This window comes from Nasonia vitripennis, chromosome 3 (assembly GCF_009193385.2).
Source record: "Nasonia vitripennis strain AsymCx chromosome 3, Nvit_psr_1.1, whole genome shotgun sequence".
Classification (NCBI taxonomy): Eukaryota; Metazoa; Arthropoda; class Insecta; order Hymenoptera; family Pteromalidae; genus Nasonia; species Nasonia vitripennis.
The window spans coordinates 17,142,934-17,163,243 of NC_045759.1; the positions used below are offsets into that span (position 1 = coordinate 17,142,934).

The following is a 20,310-nucleotide window of genomic DNA, read 5'->3' on the forward strand; positions in this document are numbered from 1 at the left end:
AACGACGAGGAGAAGGAAGAGAGAGACGACGAAGGAACAGCGAAACTGTTATGAAATCATTATGTCTGGGAGGGCTGAGCGACCATATGAGAGAGAGAGAGAGAGAGAGAGAGAGAGAGAGAGAGAGAGAGAGAGAGAAAGAGAGAAAGAGAGAGAGAGTCGAATACTCGATAAACGCGAGTCGCGAGCTTCGGCAATGTAACAAACGTTACAATGTTACTGCGGCCGTTTACGCCCACCACACATCACACCGCGCGCGCTGCTCTTTCTGCTTTTGCTCTCCCTCTCCGCGCGCTGCGCGCGCGCATATCGCCGACCTGAGCAAGAGAGAGAGAGAGGGCGAACAGGTGCAAGCGAGAGAGCGCTTGGCTCGTGCAACGCGTATTTTTCTTTCGAAAACGAGGAGGAGTACATGCGTTTAGGCGGACTGAGCCGGTCTAAGCTCGCGAGCGCTTGAAAAATGGAATTCTCAAAACGGTGGCAGTAGTGGCGGCCGATTTTTATCTCGGTAATGCTAACGGCCGCTTTTCGGAATTGCTCGCAGAGTTTAAAAAGTCGTTCGCGAGGGGCTTTAGGACCATTGTGTGTGCACTGCAGCTGGTATGTTTTTTTAGTTTCTGGAAACACCTCTCGATATCGTAACGCGAAACAAGTGCGAAGCACGTGCGACGCAGCGCGATTATCTGGAAAATCGAGCTCTCGGTTTCCGGCGGAAGAGTTCGATCTCTCGTGCTCCCATCTGGCTTCAATGGTAGCATACGTATAAGTATACGAGTAAGAAAAGCGAAAGCGTGAAAACGTCGATGAGGCGCGTGACGGCGGGGACCTGCAGCGTATCGTGTAATATATTCCCGGTATACGCGCACAGATCACTGCTCCAATTTTCGGCCCCCGAGAGGAGGGGCAGCGTCGGCCTCCGCGCACACCACAGAAGAAAAAGGCCAGCACGTGATCGGAGAAGAAGAAGAAGAAGGCGCCGAACGGCACATGCCGCGCGCGGAGAGAGAGAAACCTCAAAGTGGAAGGAGATGGACTGTCTGTGCATCCTTTTCGGCTCTCTCTCTCTCTCTCTCTCTCTCTCTCTCTCTCTTTCGAGTGCCGAGAAAACCAGCGACACACCCCCGCACACAAATCTAATTAATTTATATCCCTGCGAGAGAGGCGCCACTGCCGCGAAATGCCCGAAAAAATAGACCGCGTGTGTGCGGTGGGAGGAGAAAGAGGCTCTCTCTCTCTCTCTCTCTCTCTTTCCCCAGGTGCGCGCGTTCGCATCTGCAAGCGTGAACACACGCGTGTAGGCGATTCGCTCGGGTCGGCCAACACTGCCGACCCAATAAGCGCCGCCGCGTTGTGGCTTTGTAGCTTTATTAGCTTTCTTAGCTTTCTTTTGTTAGCGCCCTTTGTTCGCCAGTCGTAAACATATATTTTGATCAAATACAGAGATTTATGGACTGCGCTGCAAGCGAGCGAGCGAGCAAAAGAGAACCGACGATGCGCCCCGTGCGTGATGGATTTTTTTACGGTGTATCGAGGTCACTTATGGCTGCGTACGTTTTAAACTTTCCTATTGATGCAGTGTACAGCGTTGTGTAGCAACTCATCGATTGATTCGGTTCGATCGAATTTGACGTAATCGTGATGTTAATTAATGCTAGCGTAAATCAATCGGTTATCACTGAGAAAAATCAAGCCCTAAGCTCATCAAGCTCAAGGTTTGTCACGAGCACACTTGAGTAACGCGCCATGTATACACACGGGGTCCTTGAAATTGGAGGTATAAGGGCTGTTATTGAGCGCGTGCGCGCGTGCTGCGACGACTTTTTTCCCGTGACTACGGCGACCGCAGTATATAATACACGTGAGTAGCGAGAGAGAGAGAGAGAGGCGCGTCGTCGTCTCGCTGCTCTGCAGCTTTGCCGTCGGACGGCGTAGCGCAGCTATACGGTCTGATCGATAAACTCGTTGCTGTTGCTGCGATGGCGGATGACAATTTTTTTCGCCCTCATCGGTATATGTGCATACATTCGTTTCGGTCAACTATGGTGAAAGTATCGTAGAAAATTTTGGAAAATACTTCTTGAACCTAGAAGAATACATGTTTTTGGCTCATTTAATACAGCTCACATTATTGTAAAAAACATTACATTGCCGTACTTTTCACTTCCACATACACAATACACGCATGCATATTCGCGCCACGTTAAAAGTAACCGGGCGGCGCAATTACAGCTTTTCCGCGCGCGCGCGCAGAATTCGCCAAATTGCAGCAACTCAAGCAGTCGTAACGAAATCGTTATGCGGTTCAGTCGAAAGACGTAATTTACGCGTAAACGCGGCTCGTTCGTATATAACTGAAGTCATTCGGGAGCGAGGCGAAGTGTGTAGTACAAGCGCGTTAAAAATGCCGCTGCGTAAATCACCAGAGAAAGAGAGAGAGAGAGAGAGAGAGAGAGAGAGAGAGAGAGAGAGAGAGAGAGAGAGAGAGGCCGAGTGCGGCTAATCCAGTGTGGAGAACAAACATGCGCCTAATGATTATAATTGACTTAAATACACGCAAAGAAGGGAGAAATGCACGCGCGGAAGAGAGGGATATATATAGGAGCAGCCTTACCTCATTATGTATGACTACCGTGCAAAGCCTGCGCTCTCCGTATATACCCGAGCGCTGTGTGTGTGTGTGTGTGCGTGTGTGTGTGTGTGGAGCAAAAGTGAGACAATATAACACGGAGCTCAAATTATACCCGAACGTATACGTTTTTAATATTCGGAATAATCTAACCAAGGCATGCCTCTGTTGTTTATTGAAAGAGAAATTCACTGGCTCAATTAAGCCGTTGGTCAGAGAAAATCTGCGCGCGGACACAGTTGTCCGCCATTAGCGGTTTCCCTGCGCGCGCGCGCGCGCCGGCTCTCTCTTTCTGTCATGTGCATATACGCAGGGGGAGCACCTGAACTTTGCACCTGCAAATTGCCGCCACCGCCGCACTAACCGCGACCCGTTGAGGTTTTGCGCGTTATGTGCGTCATTGCGCTGTACTGCTAAGCTCGAAGGATTTGATTCGACGAGTGCAGCGCGCGCGAGGGACTTGATCGCGTTGCTATGCGATGCAGGTTTATTGTACTTGATTATGGTCGATGTTGTTAAGACGATTACGTGATATGCGTATTCTTGTATCGCAAATAGCTATGTTCATTTAATTTTGTACGATAAATCAAAAAGGCCACCAGCAGAAACCCATCAGTTCGAAGCATATCCTTCCCCCAAAACAGCTGAGAGAATTGAATTCTCGCACAGCTGTTGCGAATCGCATACGCGACCATCCGCCACAAGAATGAAGACATCACCGTGAGTCAACTATAATATACTATATACCTTCCACACAGCGATGATTTTTTCAGAGCCGCTCATTTTTGTCGTGATAACATTTTAATTTGCGCTATACGCTTCGCTCTATAGTCGCGATAAAAAATCTCGCAGCGGGAAAGAAGAATGACGCCGTACACATACATACGCGATTCTTCCATACATTACAAACACAGCGCGGCGCGCGTACACACACCAAACGACGCCTATACATGAGGCTTTTCAACGCGCAGCGTGTAATTAGGAAAATTACCGAGCTATTTTGAAAGTCATATTTATATCGGTTTACGTGCGCGCGGCTCTCGCTTTTCTTTCTCTCTTGGAGCGCGAGAGTCTTTTTTATTTTTATTATAACGACGCGCGCACGCCAGAAAACAGAAGCGTCTATGTACATCGCGTTCTGATACACTTCTGTTTAATGCTCTCTCTCTCTCTCTCTCTCTCTCTCTCTCTCTCTCTCTCTCTCTCTCTGTGATGCGCTTGTTATTATTGAGGCATTTCTCGTATAATTATATGCGCGCGTGAGCTTACTTTTTCATCAGGATGCATCCGCTGATGTATTATTGTGATAAAGTTTTTAACTGCATTTAAAAAGGTACAGCGTTTGAGATTATCTATTTTATATACTTATTAGTATGAATTAACCGCAATTATTATGCTGTATAAAATGATCTTATATCAAAAGAACCATATAGTAATGCATACTTAAATAACAACGCACATTCTAATCGTTACAACACAGCCCTCCAAAAAACACTTTACATACTCACCGAAACTCATCCACGTGATTGATCTCATTTACTCTTAAATTGGCTTCGCGCATAATCGAGCGACACTGCTTGCTCGAAGCAAAAAACCAACTAAATTTTCCGTGCGTTGGCCTGGGCCGCGCGGACTTGAATTTATTCATCGATATGTAAAACGCCTTGTCTGCGTGACATAAATCTCGGAGGCGTACACACACATCCGCGCGTACATCCGCGAGAAAACCAGTGCGCGCAGGACAAAAAAGCATCACCGCAGCGGCCCACGCGCGAAAAACACCGAAGCATAATTTACCTCATCGCGCGGAGAGACTATGTATGTACATCGCGCGTGTGCGTTATTACAAAAGTTTTCACTTTCGATGCGATCCATTCATAAATCTCTTGCGATACAAGCGTTTTTGGAAAGTTGATTATCTCTCTACAGCTTTTTTACGAATAATAAATCGACGGCTATTTAGACGCCGCTTTTAAAACCGTCGGCGATGACAAAAAAAGGCGAAAATTATCCAACGCTAGTATCGAGTTTCGAAAATTGCTATTCAATACATCGTGCCTCCTATATATGCGATGAAGCGCAATCAACGAATTATCACGTCGATGCGCGCTCGGTATAATCTCGAGACTAATGAAAAGTCAGACAGGCCGAGCCGTTTAATCTGCAATTAATAGAAATCCCGCGAAGCAATCAACTCTCGGCCGCGCTGTGAAATATTTTAATCGAGCTTCTCTCTCCTGTATATCTATATAAGTTTTTACGCGGAATGTATCAGCAGAGAGCGGGAAAATCGATTCCGATCTCGTCGTCCCCGACGATGCAGCCGATGCCGGAAAGCCCGGGAGAGTTGATTATTACGGATCCCGGTGAAATAAAACGTGGAAGGGGGGTAAAAAGAGAGCGAGAGACTCTCGGCGCTTGTAATGTGCACTGCCGGCGTAGACTGGAAGCCGTTCGTTTCGTAATCGCTGCCGCCGCCGCCGCCGCGGCGCTGCACCGCTGGATCATTTTCTGCACGACTGCCCGGGAAATTAGATCACCTATAGCTCTCATCCCTGCCCTGGTGTGTATTGCTCCGAGACATCGATTCCGTGCGCTATATCTGTATATAGTACGCGTTGTTTTTGACGCACTACAATTCGTTTGTTTAAACAATTTTCGTAAAACACAACGAAAAATATGACCAGCTTTGATTACTTTCATTAGCTCCAAAGTATAATGATATCGGCGCTCAGTTACACCTCGCTCGAAAAGGCTTCTAAACGAAATTGAACTAATTTCGATATTATTACACAGCACCTCGCTGCACGAATACACAGAACACCGCACTCGGCATTGCCTCATCCTACAGCGAGGTCGTAAAAAACCTTCCACTTTTTTCTCTCTCTCTCTCTCTCTCTCTCTCTCTGTCTTCCCTCACCTAATACATCCTATATACCTGTATATCTAACTTCAGCACTAGTCGGTCAGCGTATGCGTGATCGGTGATTGACAAAATTTTTTCATCCATCCACTTATCTACACACACCCAACGAACACAAACACACACGAGTGAGCTACTCGAACACGTGTATAAGGTGTACATAGCGCGGCGCACGCGTGAGGAAATTCAGGCCCGCGCAGCTCTTACGCGCGGATGCGTGTCAAAGATGAGTTTGCGCGATCGCATGCAGGAAAGCCGGGCTTTTTTCGCATCGCACCGGGGTTTTTCCGAGCGACGATAATTTAGCAATTAGATTTTCTGCCCCGTGGGATCGAGCCGATTTCCTTCGATTTTTTACCCCTCTCTATTCCCGGTCTTGCTTCTTGTTCGCGCGCGCGTCGGCCCATTGGTCCGAGAAACCGTTACACGCGCGTGTATACGTGTGTCTTATGTGTATAGCTACGGAGAATCCGTTATCGCAGACTCGATACACGCGCTATGCGGCAGAGATCGACTAGTGCCGGTTTTTTTTGCTCGTGTTCTCGGTTTTATAAATTTATACACTCGGCTTGTTCGGCGAACGCGCCGCCGTAGGCGGAAAAAATGTACCGGCGAGCTACTGATTTTCGACGAGCGGGGAAACAGCTCGGTGCATTACGCTTCTTTCTGCTCTGCTTTTATCGTTATTATGGGCTTTAATGGCGCAGTTCCTGGTTTTATAAATATTGATCGCTGCGGCTCGATATGTCGGATTTTGGATGTAGGATCGTATTAAGATGCGCGATGAGTTTATTCGCGTTTAATGATGTAACGTAAGTTATACATTCTCGAGGACCGAATACTATAAAATCGTCGAGATTAGAATATCATAAAAGTATGTGTGTATGTTTGTGTACGCGGCTCTCGCGCGGTTTGCAATTTACCGGATAACAAGCAGCCTGCGGAATTACTATTATTAAAATGGTTAACACTGGGTAGAAATAGATTATTGAATCGTCTGTTGTTCTAGATTGGAGCAATTACACACGTATACACGCTGAATGGAAGCATTTGTACTTTTAAATCTGACAAGCGTTATTATTATAGATGGTCGCAGATTTTTAACAGCACACTTTGCAGTCATCAGTGCCGCAACGTTTAACGACCAAATTGCACAACGCTCTCTCGTCCCCTTGCCGACTCTGAGAATAAGTCACTAGAAAAATTAGCAAAAACAGAGCTTCGATTTGGCAATTAAAAAAAGCGCGGCACTCGGGCGTAAAATTTCCAAAAATAAAACGATTCTCGGAACTCCATCGCTCTCTCGAGCAGCCCTTTTCCAGCATGTTGTGCAATCTCGCATCGCCAGCTTGCTCTTCGCGGCTAAAAATCCCGGGCCGAGAGAGAGAGAGAGAGAGAGAGAGAGAGAGAGAGAGAGAGAGAGCGATATTTTTTTATAATACGAGCCTCTGATCGATGACCTTCGTTATACGGCACTTGGGGCGCGCATTATACATAAGGCAATATAGGCGGCACTTATATGCGCTGCGGAGGTATAGCATACTGCCCGGGCAACATCGCGTCACGCCAAGCTCGTTTATTTTCGCCCGCCAGTAAAGGACTATATAGGGAACGTCGTCTTCGTCTCAGCGCCGCTTCGATTACGCGCGGCTTGTTGTTCGGAAATTAACGCGAGATAAGCTTTGCGCGAAAAAACGACGCACGATTCAGGCCCTCGTGCGGTTACACGTATACGCTTTTTCGAGCGAGAGAGAGAGAGAGAGAGAGAGAGAGGCATGTGCCCGCGCAGTGAGACTGACAGCTGCGTTACAGAGGAGGAATTCCGAGCTTCGGGTAATTTACGCAGGCTGTGAGCGCGCGCGAGTTGATTTATTTTTTCGGATAAATGCGCTTGTTTAGGTTAATCTAGTCGTAATTTTACGCGTGAATGGATTTAAGTCGTTTTTTTTGCGTCTCGGGGAGCAAGGTGAAAGTTGCGCGCTGTATAGAGCGATATAAACGCTGCACGCGTGAAATATTGAATTTTTTGTCTTCCCGCGACGGCAGCAAAAAAAAAGGAACGATTTATCAGCGATTTCGTCGTTTTCCATACACCGATAACCGATCCGCCGTCTAATCGCTCTCCTTTTCCTCTCTCTCGTTCCAAACTTGTTTTCGCTGTCCATACCCCCGCAGGAATATAACTCATTACGAATTCCATAAGCGTCGAAAATTAAAAGTATATAAGTAGTCGAAGCCAGCGTTTCGTCCGTATAGAGAATTACGCAACGGGCATCGCGTGATTGAAACAATCACGCGTGTCCGGCAAAATTCGCGCGAGACTCCTGCAGCGAACGAGATCCCGTTTTCGGGGAGATCATTCGCACAGAGCGCTCGCGACCAATCGATACAAATAAATACAAGGACGCGCTCTCGCGAATAATACAACGCGCACGTATCGGCGAATGGAGCGAGCGAGATAAAAATTAGAGAAGGACGGCCGAGCGAGGGCTGAGAGAGAAAAATATAGAAGGAGAAGGGCAGCGTATCCCTGCGTGGAGATACAGGGAGTGAGATAAAAGAGCGAGAGGGAAGGAGAGCTTAACTTTTGACTCTCTCTCTCTCTCTCTCTCTCTCTCTCGCTCTCGCTCTCGCTTCGGTCGGGCCGGGTGTAATCGGTTCCCCGAAGCCAGGGCTCATTATCGACCCGTCGGCCTAGCAATTACCTGCGAAACCTCGACTCGGAGAGCAGCCGAGCCAGGCCCTGCGCTCGACTTGCCGAGCCTGCGCGCGATGTAGTATACAGGTATATATATACAGCGCTCTCGTTATACTAGCACACACCCGAAATCGCTATAGTCTTTATCGGAAATTCAATTGAAAGCCTCCAGGTTTCAATACGTGTTATGCGCATCGCGAACAGGTTCCCCCCAGCGTAAATTGCGACTCGACCTAATATTCAGACGAAGGAAAAATCTTGATGTGCAAGATAAGTCGCTGCACGCGCGCGCACATCTAAAAGTAGCATGTATAGCAGGGACGTATGTATAGCGAGGCTCGAGGATAATTAGCCCGAGCCGCGAGTACGCGATAATTGCTGGCTTGGGGAGACGAGTAGCGACTCGAGCTCCAGCAGTCAGTCGAGATCTCGACGGAGGAATTCTCGAGCGGGGATACACCGGGCTTTACGCCGCTCCTTTTTCACGCGGTTTTTCATGTTTATAATAAGAGGGGAAATCTTCGAGTGGCACGCTATGTACCAATGTTTGCGCGATCGTCGATTTAATTTCTCGCTGAGATTTTTTTTTTTATACAGGGAAAAAAAGTTAGCGGTCAAATAAGGTACCTATGCTTTTTTATATCGGATGCAATTTAATTAGTCCATTCTTATTGCAGTAATTTGAAGTAGATGCGCATGTCCTGTTGGCGATACAAAACTCCACCAGCTCTCTTTAGACGCATTTATTATTCTTGTTTCTTTGGACAGTTTTTGATAATCTCCATATCAATTACGAAATGAGCCTCGGGGACAGAAGATTAATTATCGACGACAACGAAAAGCAAAAATAGGATCATAAATCAAGCCCTAATCTCCGATATAGAATCTGAGAAAAGCACCACGAACACAGAAAAAAACAACACGGAATGCGAGTGATCTCGGGAAAATGAAAACGGGAAGCGCGTGCGTGCCCATTATCGCGGCGGCAGCGGCGGCTGATTCAAAAGTAAGCAAATGGGCTCCACACATGTGCATGTGTGTGTGTCGGCGATCGAAAAGGAGCGGGTTGTAATTACAGTGACAGATAACGCGCTCGCGCGCGCGCGCGGCTGATTCGAATGCGCACACGACGAAAGAGACGCACGAAAGGCTGAAGAAACAGTCGCGGGACACGACAGCCTTATTCGCGGATCTGCCATGAGCGCGCGCATTTGTAATGCGGAACGACTGTTTAGAGCTGCGAGATGTGCAGTATATATATATATATATATATATATATATATATATATATATATAGTGTATGCTGTTGGGCAATTTGAATTTATCGCGACTGCGCTGCGCGACGATTTATGCGTCTAGAAATGCTCGGACGAGATATGTTCTCGGGGATAATCGCGCGCGATATTTTTGCTATTCTTAACTCTCCTGTATGTAATTATAATCTGCGTTTGTTGGAAAAAATCGTGCTAAACGATTAGGTTCATTGGGACGCGTGATTTGTGTATTGTTTTGTATACGCGGCGGGAAGAGTTTTACGTTAGAAATTTTAATATTATTATTGGAAAGGTTCTATACGCTGAAAAAGAGGTGAGCCAGAGGGCTTGGCCAGCTATATACGAGCGTATAAGTCTGGCATCGACAGATGGCCAAAGATTGCCCTCTTCCCGTCCTTAATGCGCTCTCTCACTCTCGAACTGTATACGAGACCCATTCGAAAAAATGAAGTAAAAAACATTTTCACGCAGCCAGAAATAGAAATTCTATTTAAAAGCACATAAGTAAATCTGACTCATAACAGCGTGGACGCGGAAATTTAAAAATAATTTCATAATTATATTCGGTAAAAACGAATCCATAGACGATAAATTTCTTAAGGCAAAATCCTCATCAGAGAAAGAACGACTGCAGCAATAATGACTAACTCGCATCAGCGGACAGATCCTAGCGCGAGCCACCTCCGCACGAATAATCGTCCAATGACTGCAAAAGCCATACATAATGACTGCTACCTGCAAAAGCAGCAGCAGCAGCAGCTCTAATAAGGCCAGTCGCTCCTGGCGCAGCAACCGCACGTAGGCGCCATTTAGCGGGCGAAATGAAAGTCCGCTGCTAAAAGTTCGGAATTAATTGGGCCGCGAGCTGCTGCTGCTGCCGCTGCCGCAAATTAAGGGACGGATAGAGAAGCAGAAAGCAGAAAAAGAAGAAGAAGCTCTGCGGAATCGAGCGCGGAGCAAGTTTCTGTGCGCAGAGCGCTGGAAAGCAATTAGGTGTCATTAGGAGCGCCACCGCGATCTTTCGCGTGTCTATATATATAGTACACCCCGGCCGCTCGGTTTGTCGGAGTGATTACTTTTATTGTTCTTTCCGGCGCGCGGCTTCTTGGAAATCTCGGAAAGTCTCTATGATGCGTCGAGTCATCGCCATATCGCACTGTACGCGACTCTCGTGACGCGACGAGGGCCGTCTCAGTGCAGTGCGTGAGTTTATGGCCACGAGAGGCATCGATTATTGCGCGTTTGTGTGTGTGGTGGATACAGTTCCGAAGTCGAGGATACAGTGCAGTCGTTCGTATGTAAACGCGATGAGAATCACGACAGTCGTCCGCGGAGTAATAAATGCGGTGAGTTTTTACCTTACGACCTTCCGCGCGTTATGTCACACTGCGAAGCTAACATTTGGTTTATGAAATTCCAGCTTCGCCTATAATCAATATAATCCGAAACCCGAAACATAGTCCGTGATTTTCGGCTTTCTCTCCACTTTGAGCTTCCGTCAAAGGACGAATTCCCTCACGCAGATCGTTCGTCGCTCCGCGCACCCGAAATTTCGGTCGACTAATAGCGCTGCTCGTTTTCAAGACCTACTACCTCACTTTAGCGCTGCCGTGTTCGCCGCACGCAAATAATCAATACGCAATCTTGCGTGGAAAATTAATCGAGAGCCCCGAAAAGTCGATTTCTGAAACGTGAAAAAAGAAAAGAAGCATAAGCATATCGATCCGAAATTTCGACACGCGATTATTGATATTTCATTTTCCACGAATCAGAGCCGCCGTTAATCATAATGATTCAAAGCGAATTAAATCGGCGGCAGTGTTGTGCGGCGGTCCCTATTCGCTGTGCAGAAATCTTCCGAGAAATCGGCGCGCGCAGAATATTATTTAGCGGGCCGCGCGCGGCTGCGTTTGAAAATACACAGCTCGCGCGGCTAATTAAGCCGTATTATTTATACGCCGCAAAGGGAATATAGATATGCTAATCGAATTACGCCTGGGCTGCCAGCGCGAGGGCATCAAGCGACTCGTCATGAAATCGCGTTTTTATACGTGTCATTCGCGCGCGACGGGGAGAGCGTGCCAAAAAGAATTCCGATACGTTATTAGCATAAACCGATCTCGCGGCTCTGATGATCGAGTTATGGCGATGAGTGAATAAATTTTTCTCCTTCTTTTTTTTCGGGGCCCGCTCTCTGAACCTTCTATTATTCCGCGATACGCGGGGCTGCCAAAGGATTATACGGTGAAAAAGATCAAACATTAATTTCTTCTTGCTTTTTTATGCGCGGAATAAATGAATACGTTTAAGGATAGAAAAAAGAAACGAGCGGAGATTAATTATTACAATTCACGAGATAATAGTACAGCTTCTCCAAACACACAGTTTTGCTGCATCGGAGACTATAACATACCAACGCGTTCCCCTCCTTGAGCGCACGTGCGAGCGGATATACTTAAAACTATGGCTATTGGAAAATTGAATTTATTTTTAACTACAAACAGCTCTCGCATAGCTCGCGCACCGCAATTTATGGGACGCAAAATATACATTATCCGGCGCAAAAGCGGCCGGTTCGCTAGCGGGAGGCTGCGCTGTGCGTCGTTACGTGGGTGTTGCAGCGGAGTCCGGCGCCGGTGATTTCGTTCGCGCACGCGCTGAAAAAGCCGATCGCCGGACGTTCTCTCTCTCTCTCTCTCTCAGGCGCGATCGCCGATAGAAGAAGACACACAAGGGCGCGATACCGGTATCCCCTCATTCCAGGATAATCGTCCGAGCGAGAGAGTGAGAGGCCCAAGGCACGCCAGACAAGAGAGAGAGAGAGAGAGAGAGAGAGAGAGAGAGAGAGAGAGAGAGAGAGAGCGACCGACCATTTTCAAAAATGCGCGCCGGGTCAGTGACGCATATGCGTCGATGCAGCTCTCTTCCCGGGCGAGAGAGGTAAAGAGTTTGCAGTGTGGGAAAAAATTCTCTGCGGATGCATGTGTGCTAATAAAGTGAGGCTGAGGTGTTTTTGCTGGCTGACGCGGCCGGAGAAGCGTATTATGGAGATTCGCCCCTGGTAGAAATGTCAACATTTCAATGGCTTAGCAATGGCTTATTTAACTAATAACGCCAATGAACCGCTTAGAAAACCGCTAAATAACCGCTTACTGTAATAGAAGCTTATGCACAGCTCCTTGCAGTTAATTTGCTTAAATTCAGTTTACTAGTCATGTGTATACAATTGTGAGGTTAGAACTTTTATTAATAAATATAAATCTACCTATATAATTGATTAAAATTGAAAAAAGGTTAGGAAATGCAAAGGACATGTAACAATTTGTAGAAAATATATTCAAGTTATATTTAGATAGGTTAAGAGGTTAGGATAATTACCAGCTTAATGAATAAGTTTGATTTTATTAATATTCCAATTTTTTACATTTGATACAGTCATTAAATTGTTTGTATTAGCATGATAAAAGTGCAAAATGCCCTGTTCAACAAAACTAAACTAAAAATGAACACTCATTGTGGCTACGAGTACATTAGATAAGAATTTCACATTTTTCTTGTCATCGGTGATTTTGGACCAAAATCTCAAATCAGTCAATTAAAGTGATAACACAATAAAGATTATTTAAACTTATTTATCGAGCTCTTGGCATTTCTAAAAAGAATACATATCAATACCTTTCAATTTACAGTTTAGAAGCTATTCAGAAGATTCAAAAGTATTTTAAGCTTTGGGACGTGGTTTTCAATTTTGGATGATAAGAATTTTCCAATAATTTTTGAACTGCAAATGGAAAGGAATTGATATGTATTCTTTTTAGAAATGCCAAGAGCTCGATAAATAAGTTTAAATAATCTTTATTGTGTTATCACTTTAATTGACTGATTTGAGATTTTGGTCCAAAATCACCGATGACAAGAAAAATGTGAAATTCTTATCTAATGTACTCGTAGCCACAATGAGTGTTTAAATGGGTTCATTTTTAGTTTAGTTTTGTTGAACAGGGCATTTTGCACTTTTATCATGCTAATACAAATAATTTCTATGTATTTTATTTAATCAGACAGCATGACATTATGAAATAACAGTTGATGACTTACGTACGGCCAAGTGAAATGAAGTGCAGTGCATGCGTATCATACAAATCTTGTTCAGATGGTGGAGTAGGACTGTATCAAATATAAACAATTGGAATATTAATAAAATGTAACTGATTAATTTAGCTGTTGATTATCCTAACCTCTTAACCTCAAATTAACCTCCGGCAGACATCTTGAAAACTTAGCTGTTCCTAAGCCACATTTTTTGTTAAATTTTAACTTAGCAACCGTTAAATCAGTTAGCTAAGTCTAAAGGTCTTAGCAAATCCGAACCGTTAATTTTCTACCAGGGGCGCTGTGGTGTGAATTTGGAATCGTTAGGTGGATAGACGATTGATGATTTTTAAATTGTATCGGTGTGATGTACAAAGTTCTCAATTAGCGCGAATTACGATTGTTTGCTTTTCTACATAATTCATCGTAACTTATGTATCAGATTCACACTGTATAGCCATACATGAAATGAAAGGATAAGGATCGAATTATAATGCTCGTATTTCATTTACCAGGGAGTACAATTGTTATCATTTTATAATGATACCCATTACACTTTTTTGCATTGCGTGCTGTCTTTTTGCGTACAGTTTATTGCTTTTGTGAAGCTTTTATACTCGTCATTCCTTCAAGTTCAAGGTCGTGTACTACACATTCTTATTGTATGAACCTTTTAACCTTCTTTCAGTCTGCATTTCTTGTCCGTGGACTATACGAACTCTTGAAATTTCAATTTCGTGACCCGATTATTATTTGGTATTCTTCAACATACCAGGAATAAAATTTAATTACGATGATAAAGTACACGGGAAGCACTGATAAATTAAGCTTGGTGAAACTAATGATTATAATTGTGGCAACACAGTAGTGGTAATAAAGTAATGTAATTAGTCATTAGACCGATGCTTATCTCTTTGAGAATGACGCGTTCTTGGAAGACGAATTTATGGCATTACGAGTGTTGCTCGTCGTACTGTCCCTTTCCATCTTTCCTTGTACTTTCGAGCAAATTGGATAATACAAGCACATGTGCTTTGCACGAAGCTCGAAAGATTCTACTTGGCTCAACTTTTGCTACACTATGATATATAGAGTAAAAGCGAAAAGATTTTAAATTAAAAATGTGAAATAAATCACTTTTCCTATCAACCATATACTCTGTGGTAAACAATATTACATGCAAACCTTATAGATCAAGGTATTGAAAACATTTTAAACATCTTATATTTATTGTATTGCTCTTCATTTTAAAAACGAATTCACGAAAAAATATACAACTCAAAAAATGCATTACCCGTCGATTATGCATTACTTATAAGCGTATACACGAATTTCTAAAGTTAATCTCTACCTTGTATAATTTCAACTGCCCTCGAGTTTGCCACTGAATGCAGTTTAATTGCGCCAGATGGAGAAGATTGGAAGACGCTGCAAAATCGTTCAAAGATCGGGATCATTGACCTATCCTTATTTAAAAGCCATTTATATCCTTACGAAGCATCGGTTTTTACTTATTCTGATACGTCTCTTACTCAGCAACTCAACTACACTTCTGAAATTTTTTCTCACTTCCTCCGAACTGAAAAAAAACTCTTTCAATTATATTTGAATTAATCCATCTGAAATACTCGTCACAAATACTCTCAAAAATTCCCCATCGAAGCAAAACAAGTGTATGTATACATTTACGCATCAATGATTACAGTCCCCAAATTGGATTGCATTACCTGTGCATGCGCAAAACCTCGTTATCGATAAATGCTCTACCCACGTATAAGTGCGGTTTTCTCAAATAAAGAGACGCAAGTTCGGAATCGCGCGTTCGTGCACCGCCGACTGCGCGAATCCTGGAAATGGGAATTAGCTTTTCGGGCTCGAGCTGAATGAGGCTCGTTGCGCCATCAGGCATATACCTGATATCACGTGCTCCTCTTCGAGGGATATGACCTTGAGCCAACGGACATCGTTAGGTACAGCAGAATCGAGGTCTCCTCGCGCAGACTCTTTGAACCCATTCGTGCGCTACTCTTGCGGACACTTGGATCCGTGATGTGTCTAGGGGTTCATGGCTCGATTCTTAGAAAGTTCGCGGACTTGCCGAGACTTTAACCTTGGTTGGAGCTGTCAAAATTAGTTCTTTCTTTCCATGAAGTAGGAACTTTTAAGTAGAATGGTTTTGTATACCTCTTTCAGGAAATTCAGACGATGAATTTTTCTAATTCGAAAGAGTATAAGCTGCGAGCCTCACAAAACTCAGAATTTCCTCCTTCCAATCGAGCCGTAAATAAATGCTCAAAAGAACATGCGACGGCAAAAAATACCGTGAATATCTATAAAATTCCAGTAAACCGCATTTATCACTCGACAAAACGACGAGACTGCACCGCAGCGACACGTGCGGGCTTCAGAATATATAATTATGCAATAGCCGACGCAGCGCCGAACCAAGAGCGCGCACAGCGGCTCTCGGGCACTTTGAGAGTGGAAAAGTCGAGAACGAGCGACTTGTCAGCTGGTTTTACGAGCCCTGCGCTATACTATACTATACATATAGCCGAGGCTTTGCAAAAACGTCGGGCAAAAATTGAAGGTCGATTCAATCACGTGCGATGCGCGTAGTCGCGGACATTCCGCAGGACGCATTAAAAGTGACACGTGAATATTATGTCATTTGACGGCGAGAAGTGTCGGTCGCAGGATATGGCTCGCGGCTATACGACGCTTTGTGTGTCAATATCGTCTGATACTTATAATCAAGAGACGATTGCATGCAGTTTTCTGAAGGATTGATATTTTTTGAACTTTAATACCATTATAACAGACTTTGGCAGTTATAGGATGAGTGAGCCAAGCAGGCCTAATAAGGCAGTTTTGCGAGCAGTTTGCACGGTTGGCTCATCCCGTTAAATATATGGGGAATTCTGAACAATGGTTATTTTTCGACGAATTTGAAGGGCCTAGAAAACAGTGTCATAAGGCACTTTTTCGATGTTGGAACGTGGTTCTAAACATGTACAATAAGAACAAAAAAGTTGCGGGAGTGTGCTCCAACATTTGTTTTTTTCGGTTTCTCCAACCAGAAAATGGCATTTTTCCCGTAGAATTCCCCATATACTCTTCTGGCGCACAGAACTATCGAGGGAAATGTATCGTGCCTATGTGCCACCTACCTTCGTTAGCCAGAAACTACGATAGCCGAGAGAAAGTTCGAGCGGTGGGTAGGGCAAAGGCTCTTCGAAGTCACAGAAAGTAGGCATAGAAACATCATCATCATCATATTCATCGCGTATCACCTTTTTCTTAAACACCCGCCAGAAGCCGCGAGCAGAAAAACGCGAAGCGTCATAATTCTCGCAATTTATTACAGGCCATAATTCCGAATAAGAACATTCCCGGCAGTCCTCCAATCAACACCATCGGAACGATTCTCGCAATGCTTCTCCCAGCGGCGGCGCACGCCGTGTCATAAACTCCGCTCGCGCGCAGCGAGAAAAAACTGCGGCTCGCTCCTCGTCGCCTGCACTTTTACGAGTGGAAAAGAAAACGAGCTTCCGCCTGCAGCAGCAGCAGCACTTGGCTCGATCCGCGAATCGTGACTCTTTGCGAGGAGCCGCCGACAGAAGGAGGCAGCGCAGCGTCATTACGTTCGTTCGGCTTGCTCGCTCTTGTATGTATATATCTATGTATGTCTTGTACAAGCGCGTATAAGTACGAGGAGAGACACGGGCTGACGGATTCTTGGCGAGGAGAGTTCGGTTACCGAGCTCATGCGATCTCGCGGAGTTGCCGCCGCGACCTTGGTGTGAACATTTTTTTTTCTTCGAGGGCTCGTTAATGCCTTAGTGTGAATAGATGTGGATTTTAAAGGAAATTTTAGTAATTTGCTGTGGTTTGTAACATTCGTCAGGCTATACATACCTCGTTCGATAGTTGCTCTTTCGTAACGACACGAATATTATGCAATCCGAAAGACGCTGTGGAGGAATTCGAAAAAATGGAATTATCCAGGAATTCATTTCTTACATTATTTCGCCGGATATAAGGATATAATTATGATGCAATTATATCATTATCATTGCATAAGGATTTCGCGCGTTGCACTTGACTTGCGCCCGATCGCGCTCGCAGGATAGATCCGCTTGATAACGATGCTTGAAAGAGAATTTCATTTTGCAACCGCGGCGCAACGCGTTTAATCTGAATAATTTCGCATCTTTATTGCATCAATGTCCGAAAAAACAACTCAAAAAAAAATTCAACCGTGCATTATGTGTACTATACATCTGTCAGTTGGTGTGCCCACGATCAATCAGCATACAATGCAGTTTTAATGCCGGCGTTTAAACAATCGTTATGAGGCTTATAAAAATAGTCAGCTCTTTCCATCGCGCTACACGCACGATAAGCCACAGTCATATTTGCTTCGTCTTTAACAGCTCATTACCCGCGCGGCTATATCAGATGTACAAACACACACTATGCGTCGAGAGCGATATTATTTTCAGCATTAAAATTGAATGGTAATAAGCCGCTCATTCGCCAAGCGTATTTCAACCAGCCGCGTGTGTGTACCTATATACATACACGCATCGGACACACGCGTGTGCGTTCGCGTGAGAAGTAGAAAGAGAAAGCGACCTGGTCGATATACACACACACACACACGCACGCACAGCACACACCCCGGTTAGCGCGCGCGACAAGAATAGAAAAATAAAATATTAACGTATGAGGGTGTATATTGAAAGTTGAACTGAGGGGTGCCCGGTGTACATACATGGGCTAGTCGGAGATCGTCGCGTAGTGCGAATGGAGCGCGGCAAGAATGTGATCGGGCGCACGCTCCGTCTATCAATCATTGACTGCTGTGGAACTTCGCACGCAAGTTACTTGCAAGTTTGCTGCACCGTTTCCGAACTTTCCACGGGGTTAATAATTGAAAGCGCTGCTCTTTTTCTAGTTATACCGAGCTATTCGCGAATAACGTCGCGACTACTGGTGCTGCGCGCGATTTTTTTCCGTGGCTTAATCATAACGTTCGATTTCATATAGATATCCACAAAAAAATATACGCGTCCGTCCATCGAGGAGAACCCAAGGGAGAAAAAACAATACTTCAAAAGGCTGTATAGTAAACTATACGATGTAAACGTTGTTGTTGGCGAGGGGCGAAATTTTAAAAGATAAATGAGAGGGCATTACGCGCTTAAAATTGAAATTTGACCGCCGCTCGTCGAAAATTTAAACCGCAAGGTACGTTACTCTCTCGCCCCTCTATGAATCATGCATTATCGAGCTCGTTTGTGAAATTGAACGCATTACGCTGCGCGTATGCACAGTGCATAATACTTTCGAGAGAAGTTTATAGTTTAAAATTATTTTTCTGAGAAAACTCGGAATTCCCCGCGACGACCGCGTATACGTGCAAGTATATGAGCAAATCCACGAGCGAGTGGAAACAACTCGGGTGTTGGAAGTTGAAATTTTCAAATTGAGGGCACACCTACCAGACCAACTTTTTTTCATACTTTGGGCCATCTGGAATGAGAAAATGCGCGCGTGCATGGCCGATCGCTTGCCAAACTTTTTTGCGGGGCACTTGAAATTCTCTTATGGGAATTTAACACGGGGAAAATTAACGAAAATCAGAAAATTGCCACTTTCTCATTCCAGATGGCCCAAAGTATGAAAAAAAGTTGGTCTGGTAGGTGTGCCCTCAATTTGAAAATTTCAACTTCCAACACCCGAGTTGTTTCCACTCGCTCGTGGATTTGCTCATATATGCTGCGGGGAGAGGATGCGTGAGAATACGTCGCGAGTGTGGCCGGAGAAATTTAGGCTGACTTTTGAGTGACGCACACGCACGTCGCTCGAATTGCAGGAGCTCGCGTGACTGTAACTTGTGTGTGCGTATGTCTATGTGTGTGTATGTCGTTACAATATGCTTTTTACCGCTCTGATCAGCCAGTTTTGTTTTCGCCCCGTTATCCCCCCGCGGAGATGAGAAGAAACCTTTGCCCCGGCGCTTGTAAAATTTTCGATTATCCCTGGTGCAGTCTGCGACTGGCGAAGATAGATGGCGCAGAGACGATTTTTAAGTAGGAAAAGGGTTTCCCAAAACGATTCTACGTGTTAAGTGTAGATATGTAGCGGTGTGTCGATTATGTCAAAACTATGCCTGTCTGCTCTGTTTGGACCACTCATGTATATAACTGAAAATACTTTACTAATTCATTTAAAATATTTTTCATTAATCTAATATTACTCAAGTTGCAAAGTTAAAAAAGCAGATTTTCTTGTTCATTCAAGGTTTACTGCCTAAGCTTGTAATATGCATCTTTCTTTTAACTTTGAAGATTGTTTTCACTGAAATCATAATTGGTCTGCCAAGTGATCGTCTCTAGAATGTCCTTATACCTAGACGCGTAAAAGAATGCAAATTCGCATCGATCGGAAAATTCTGCGCGACTGCAATTTCCAGAACAAGCCACTGCTTCACACACACACATATACACATACATATGGGTATACTCATGGACACACTCATGGACTCGAGCGGCAAGAATCCGATAGCGCGCGCAGTTTCCTATGGTCGAGGCGAGAGAATCGGCTCTTGCGGCCGCCGGGACAGGCGGTTCTATGAATACGAAGCAGGGCTTCCGGCGGCTGCAGTTCTGCAGATATATATATATATATA

At 44.8% G+C, this 20,310-nt stretch overlaps 1 protein-coding gene across 1 annotated transcript in view; it reads left to right on the forward strand.

Annotated features, from left to right (window-relative positions):
- The window catches only part of LOC100122473 (buttonhead/sp8-like), an 88,579-nt gene that overhangs the window by 688 nt on the left and 67,581 nt on the right, over nucleotides 1-20,310 (forward strand). Inside the window, exon 2 of the mRNA XM_031927766.1 lies at nucleotides 433-435. The gene's annotated coding sequence lies outside the window, so the exon portion shown is untranslated. The remainder of the gene's footprint in view (nucleotides 1-432; nucleotides 436-20,310) is intronic.